Source organism: Tachyglossus aculeatus, chromosome 2 (genome assembly GCF_015852505.1).
Source record: "Tachyglossus aculeatus isolate mTacAcu1 chromosome 2, mTacAcu1.pri, whole genome shotgun sequence".
Taxonomy (NCBI): domain Eukaryota; kingdom Metazoa; phylum Chordata; class Mammalia; order Monotremata; family Tachyglossidae; genus Tachyglossus; species Tachyglossus aculeatus.
Genome location: NC_052067.1, coordinates 160,527,798 through 160,535,347, shown reverse-complemented (window position 1 = coordinate 160,535,347; position 7,550 = coordinate 160,527,798). Strand labels below are relative to the sequence as shown.

General features: G+C 43.1%; 1 pseudogene; it reads left to right on the top strand.

Moving 5' to 3' along the window:
• The first annotated feature begins 6,998 nt into the window (after positions 1-6,998).
• LOC119924648 lies at positions 6,999-7,093 on the top strand (annotated as a pseudogene).
• Positions 7,094-7,550: the final 457 nt, after the last annotated feature.

The window sequence follows — 7,550 nt, the reverse complement described above, 5'->3', positions numbered from 1 at the left end:
CTGTGAGCCCCCCATGGGACAACCTGAACTCCTTGTAACCTCCCCTGTACTTAGAACAGTGCTTTGCACATAGTAAGTGCTTAATAAATGTCATTATTATTATTATTATTATTATTATTATTATTATTATTATTAACAATAGCACAGACTTGGGAGTCAGAGGTCATGCGTTCAAATTCCGGCTCCGCCTATTGTCAGCTGTGTGACTTAGGGCAAGTCACTTCACTTCTCTGTGCCTCAGTTCCCTCATCTGTAAAATGGGGATGAAGACTGTCAGCCCCCCGTGGGACAACCTGATCACCTTGTAACCTCCCCTGTGCTTAGAACAGTGCTCTGCACATAGTAAGTGCTTAATAAATGCCATTATTATTACTATTAACAAATAGCACCGACTTGGGAGTCAGAGGTCATGCATTCAAATCCCGGCTCTGCCAATTGTCAGCTGTTTGACTTTGGGCAAGTCGCTTAACTTCTCTGTGCCTCAGTTCCCTCATCTGTAAAATGGGGGTTAAGACTGTGGGCCCCACATGGGACAGTCTGGTCACTTTGTATCCTCCCCAGCACTTAGAACAGTGCTTTGCACATAGTAAGCGCTTAACAAATACCATTATTATTATTATTAACAAATGCCATAATTAATATTATTATTATTATCATTGTAAGTAGGAAAGAAAACAGGAATTGAATCCTCATTTTACAAATGAGGCATGGAGAAGTGAAGTGACCTGCCCAAGATCACACAAGCATCCAATTGGCTAAGCGAGGATTAGAACCCAGATCCTCTGACTCCCAAGCCTGTGTACTTTCCACTAGCCCATGCTGCTTCTCTAACAGCAGTAAAGCTGAAACAAAGCTGAACTTCTACCCTGAGTTTTCAAATATCCATCTTTTCCTTGAGTCTTTTCATTAAAAAATTTTACCATTGATGGACAATGTGAGTTATTTTCAGTGTAGCTATTTTGGGCCTGTGTCACTGGGAATTTAATTATTTCTCTGTCCAATCTGAATATCCATTTTTTCAGTAAGCGTGACCTGGAATTGTTGCTGGTAACATTGGATAATTATGAGATTTAAGGAATTGAAAAAGTACAAAATGTCAAATTTCACTCCTAAATCCTCTATCAAAGTTGACATTTTATATTTGAAAGGCAAATCCCAAATGGATTCTTAGATTTATGGGGAAAGAAATCATTCAAGAAACCATTTAAGTCATTTTTTATTTTATATATTTTTTCCTCGTCCATAAATAAATCCATTTGTCGGCCCACTTCCTCTTTCCAAATCTGTATGTTCCTGTCACCATATTAATTCGTTCATTCATTCATTCAATCATATTTATTGAGCACTTACTGTGTGCAGAGCACTGTACTAAGCACTTAGAAAGTACAATTCAGCAATAAAGAGAGACAATCCCTGTCCACACCGGGCTTACAGTCTAGAAATGGGAAGACAGACATGGAGAAAAACGATTTGTTTATAGGTTTAAATTTTGGTTTTCAACCTATGGATATATATGGATATTACTCCTGCCCTTGAAGAAACTTTGAATTGAAATATGGTCTCCATTATACTTTGAAGTCATCTTGGGAGATTCGAAGCTCAAATTCCAAAGACATCCCAAACTCCTATGTTCCCTTCCGAGCATTAGCCCGCTGTGGGACAGGGATTATATCCAAGTAGCAGCTGTTATATCCACCCTCAAAATCCTGGGGTCACCCGTTGTCCCTGCTGCTTTGTTTGGAAATATAACACTATCGATGATAAGAGTTTGTATTTAAATGTGGTTGAAACATGGCAGGGCTGCGGCTGGCTGATTTATGGCTCCTCGATGCCTTTGTTGTTTGGATTCCTCCAATTAAAACGTTGTGTTCATTCATTAATTCATTCATTCAATCGTATTTATTGAGCGCCTACTGTGTGCAGAGCACTGTACTGAGCTCTTGAGAGAGTACAATATAACAATAGACACATTCCGTGCCCACAACGAATTTACAGTCTGGAAGGGGAGACAATGTAAATGAAACATAAGGCCTGGTTAATGGCATGTATAAAGTGCTTATTATGTGCAAAGCACTGTTCTAAGCACTGGGGAGGTTACAAGGTGATCAGGTTGTCCCATAGGGGGCTCACAGTCTTAATTCCCATTTTAAAGATGAGGTAACTGAGGCACAGAGAATAATAATAATAATAATAGTAATAATAATAATAATAATGGCATTTATTAAGCACTTACAATGTGCAAAGCACTGTTCTAAGCGCTGGGGAGGTTACAAGGTGATCAGGTTGTCCCATGTGGGGCTCACAGTCTTAATCCCCATTTTGCAGATGAGGTAACTAAGGCACAGAGAAGTTAAGTGACTTGCCCAGAGTCACACAGCTGACAACTGGCAGAGCCGGAGTTTGAACCCATGATCTCTGACTCCAATGCCCATACTCTTTCCATTGAGCCATGCAGAGAAGTTAAGTGGCTTGCCCAAAGTCACATGCCTAATGGCATTTATTAAGCACTTACAATGTGCAAAGCACTGTTCTAAGCACTGGGGAGGTTACAAGGTGATCAGGTTGTCCCATGTGCAGCTCACAGTCTTAATCCCCATTTTACAGATGAGGTAACTAAGGCACAGAGAAGTTAAGTGACTTGCCCAGAGTCACACAGCTGACAACTGGCGGAGCCGGGATTTGAACCCATGACCTCTGACTCCAAAGCCCATGCTCTTTCCATTGAGCCATGCAGAGAAGTTAAGTGACTTGCCCAAAGTCACACACCTAACAACTGACGGAGCCGGGATTTGAACCCCAGACCTCTGACTCCAAAGCCCATGCTCTTTCCACTGAGCTACGCTGCTTGGCAAGATCCATGCCTCCCACACCACCCTCTGACTGACGTCCCAAGGATCTGATTGAGAAGCAACGTGGCTCAGTGGAAAGAGCACAGGCTTTGGAGTCAGAAGTCATGGGTTCAAATCCCGCCTCTACCAATTGTCAGCCGTGTGACTTTGGGCAATTCACTTCACTTCTCTGGGCCTCCGTTACCTCATCTGTAAAATGGGGATGAAGACTGTGAGGCTCACGTGGGACAACCTGATCACCTTGTAACCTCCCCAGTGCTTAGAACAGTGCTTTGCACATAGTAAGTGCTTAATAAATGCCTTAATTATTATTATTATTACTGATGGGTAAATTTGGCTGCCGAGTGTTCATCTCACCCAGATCGGATCTGACTGGTAGTACATATTTATGGTTGTACATATTTATTACTCTATTTATTTATTTATTTTACTTGTACATATCTATCCTATTTATTTTATTTTGTTAGTATGTTTGGTTTTGTTCTCTGTCTCCCCCTTTTAGACTGTGAGCCCACTGTTGGGTAGGGACTGTCTCTATATGTTGCCAATTTGTACTTCCCAAGCGCTTAGTACAGTGCTCTGTACATAGTAAGCGCTCAATAAATACGATTGATGATGATGATGATGGTAGGCCTCCTCACACCATTGGTGTAATCCCATCTAGTTCTTCACCCAGGAGGGTGGGTACAGTGGATACTCAGCATCCACTGAATCTTGCTTTTCGCTGCAGGCCAGTTCTCTTTCCAATGCAAAAGCCCAGGAAAAACAATATCTCAGAAACTATAGAAGACAGGGAGGGAGGCGTTAGGTTTAGAGTCAGAGTTAGGTTCTCTTGCCTCTGATAATGATAATAATAATAATAATGATAGCATTTGTTAAGCGCTTTCTATGTGCCAGGCACTGTACTAAGTGCTGGGGTGGTTACAAGCAAATCAGGCTGGACACAGTCCCGGCCCCACGTTGGAGCTCAGAATCTCAATCCCCATTTTGCAGATGAGGTAATTGAGGCACAGAGAAATGAAGTGACTTGCCCAAGGTCACACAGCAGACAGGTGGCAGAGCCAGGGTTAGAACCCATGACGTTCTGACTCTCAGGCCTGTGCTCTATCCACTAGGCTCTGCTGCTTTTCATGTCCTTGCCACCAATTTCATTGATAAAATTGAAACCATTCGGTGTGATCTCCCTAAAATCTACCCCTCGGCTTGCCAGTCTCACCATCTTTGACACTCCCAACCTCTCCAGCAGTGTCTCAGAGATCGCTTGCCTCCTCTTCAAAGCCAGCCCTATCTCTTCGTATTCTACTTGAGAACCAGTATGAAGTAGAGAATAGAGCATGGTCTTGGGAGTCAGAAGGCTCTGATTTCTAATTCTGTCTCTGCCACTTGTCTGCTGTGTGACCTTGGTGAAGTCACTTCACTTCTCTGGGCCTCAGTTACCTCATCTGCAAAATGGGGACTAAGACTCTGAGCCCCATGTAGGACATGGACTGTGTCCAACCCAGTTTTCTTGTATCCTCCCTGATGCTTATTCAGTGCCTGACACATACCACAATTATCATTATTATTATTATTGTTAATATTATTATTAAAGCACTTGCCCCCTTCCTTCTTCCCTTATTGACTGCTGTCTTCAACTACTCAGTCTCTAATTGCTCCTTACTCACTATTTTCAAACACACCCATGTATCCCCTATCTTCTAGACTATGAGCCCACTCTTGGGTAGGCACCGTCTCTATATGTTGCCAACTTGTACTTCCCAAGCGCTTAGTACAGTGCTCTGCACACAGTAAGCACTCAACAAATACGATTGATAGATTTAAAGAAATCCTTTCTTGTCCCAATGGTACACTCCAGTTATCGCTCCATCTCCCTCCTACCATTCCTCACAAACCTCTAGAGCAAATTCTTCCTACAGGCTACCTCCATATCCTTCTCCAATTCCCTCTCAACCCCCTGAAACCTGGTTGCTGCCCACTTAATAATAGTAATAATAATGATGGTATTTCTTAAGCGCCTACTACGTGCCAAGCACTATTCTAAGTGCTGGGGTAGATACAAGGTAATCAGGTTGTCCCACATGAAGCTCAGTCTTAATCCCCATTTTACAGATGAGGTCACTGAGGGACAAAGAAGGTAAGTGACTTGCCCAAAGTCACACAGCTGACAAGTGGCGGTGCCGGCATTAGAGCTCTTGACCTCTGAATAAGTGTTCTTTTCACTAAGCCACGCTGCTTCACCTCACACTGTAGAACTGCTCTAAGGTAACCAATAACCTACTTCTGCCCAAATCTAATTGCCTATAGTCCATCCTTATCCCTTCGATCACTCAGTTGCCTCAAACACTGTGAACCGCTCCTCTTCTACAGCTCCTCCTCTAATGCCCTTGTATTAAGTGTTGGACTCCCTCAAGGCTCACTCGGGGTCCCCTTCTAAATCTTGTTATACCCACTCACTAGGAGAACTTCTTTGCTCCCATGTCTTCAAATATCTCTACGCCGATGATTCCCAGATCTGCCTTTCCATCCACAACCTTTCCATTTCTCAACCGTGTCGCATTTCCTTCTGACTTCAGGACATCTCTACTTCGATGTTCTTTTTGCTGACACCTCTGTTTCTACTTTTCCAAAACAGAGCCCCTCATCTTCCCACCCAAACCTTCTCCTCAGTCAACTCTCCCACCACTATGGACAACATTACTTTTCTCCTTGCCTCTCACACCTATTACCTTGACATTATCCTTGTGTCCACCGACTCTATTATCCTGTTACAGTGTATTCTCCCAAGTACTTACTACAGTGTTTTGGACACAGTAGAGCTCTCAATAAATGCAATTGATTAATTGATTGATTAAGCATTTACTATGTGCCAGGCACTGGATAAAGCACTGGGGTGGATACGAGCAATTCAGGTCCCTAATGGGGCTCACAGTCTTAATTCCCATTCTACAGATGAGGGAACAGAGATACAGAGAAGTTAAGTGACTTGCCCAAGGTCACATAGCAGATAAATTATACATCTGAGATTAGAACCCAGGACCTTCTGACTCCCGGGCTCGTATTCTACCCCTAGTCCAGGCTGCTTCGCAACATCTCTAGAATCAGCCCTATCCCCTCCATCCAAACTGGGACTCCTCTGATTTAAACACAAGGCCCTACTGAGAGCTCACCTCCTCCAGGAGGCCTTCCCAGACTGAGCCCCCTCCTTCCTCTCCCCCTCTTCTCCCTCTCCATCCCCCCTGCCTTACCTCCTTCCCCTCCCCACAGCACCTGTATATATGTATATATTACTCTATTTATTTATTTATTTCATTTGTACATATTTATTCTATTTATTTTATTTTGTTAATATGTTTTGTTTTGTTCTCTGTCTCCCCCTTCTAGACTGTGAGCCCACCGTTGGGTAGGGACCGTCTCTATATGTTGCCAACTTGTACTTCCCAAGCGCTAAGTAGAGTGCTCTGCACACAGTAAGTGCTCAATAAATACGATTGAATGAATGAATGAAAGCACATATCAAATCCTGCTTTGACTATGGCATCAGCCTGCTCACTGACCTCCCTACGTCCAATTCGTACTTCACTCTTTTGCCCAAATCATTTTTCTAAACAGATGTTTCTGTGCACATCTCCCCAGTCCTCAAAAAACCTCCAGTGGTTGCCCATCCATTCTGCATCAACCAGAAACTCTTTGCCATTGACTTTAAGGAAGTCAATCAGTTCTCCCACTCCTACCTCATTATTATCCTCTCACTACAACCCATCCCACACACCTTTTTCTTGCCCCCTCCTGCCTCACCTTGCTTCTCGTCTACTACAGCCCAGCCCACATACTTCGCTCCACTACTTTTAACCCTCCCACTGTACACTGATTTTGTCTATCTCACCACTGACCTCTCACCCACGTTCTTGCATCTGGATTGGCATCCCCTCCCTCCTCATAACTGACAGACGATTACTCTCCCCTACTTCCAAGTCTTCTTGAAGGTACATCTCCTCCAAGAGGACTTCCCTGACTAAGCCCAACTTTCCTCTTTTCCCTTTCCCTTCACAAGTACCATCATTATTATTACACTTTAGGTATAGGATAAAGGAGAAGGCCAAACCTAAAGTCTCAGTAGCTGCTCTGGAATAAAGGAACTACCTTATAAAGGCAGCGCATATACTAAAATTGGAAAGATACAGAGAAGATTAGCACGCTCCCTGAGCAAGGATGACATGCAAATTTGAGAAGCGTTCCATATTTTTCCCTCTTGAAAGCTCACCTCCTCCAGGAGGCCTTTCCAGACTGAGCCCCCCTTTTCCTCTGCTCCTCCTTCTCTCTCCATCACCCCAACTCCCTCTCTCTGCTCTACCCCCCTCCCCACTCTACGGCACTTATGCATATATGTGCATATTTATTATTTTATTTATTTTATTAATAATGTGTAACTATAATTCTCTTCATTTATATTGATGCTATTGATGCCTGTCTACTTGTTTTGATGTCTGTCTCCCCCCATTCTAGACTGTGAGCCCATTGTTGGATAGCAATTTGTCTCTATTTGTTGCCGAATTGTACTTTCCAAGCTCGTAGTACAGTGCTCTGCACACAGTAAGCACTCAATAAATACAATTGAATGAATGAATTCACTCAATCAATCAGTCAATCAGTGATATTTATTGAACACCTATTGTGCTTAATGCACTCTATTAAGTGCATAGG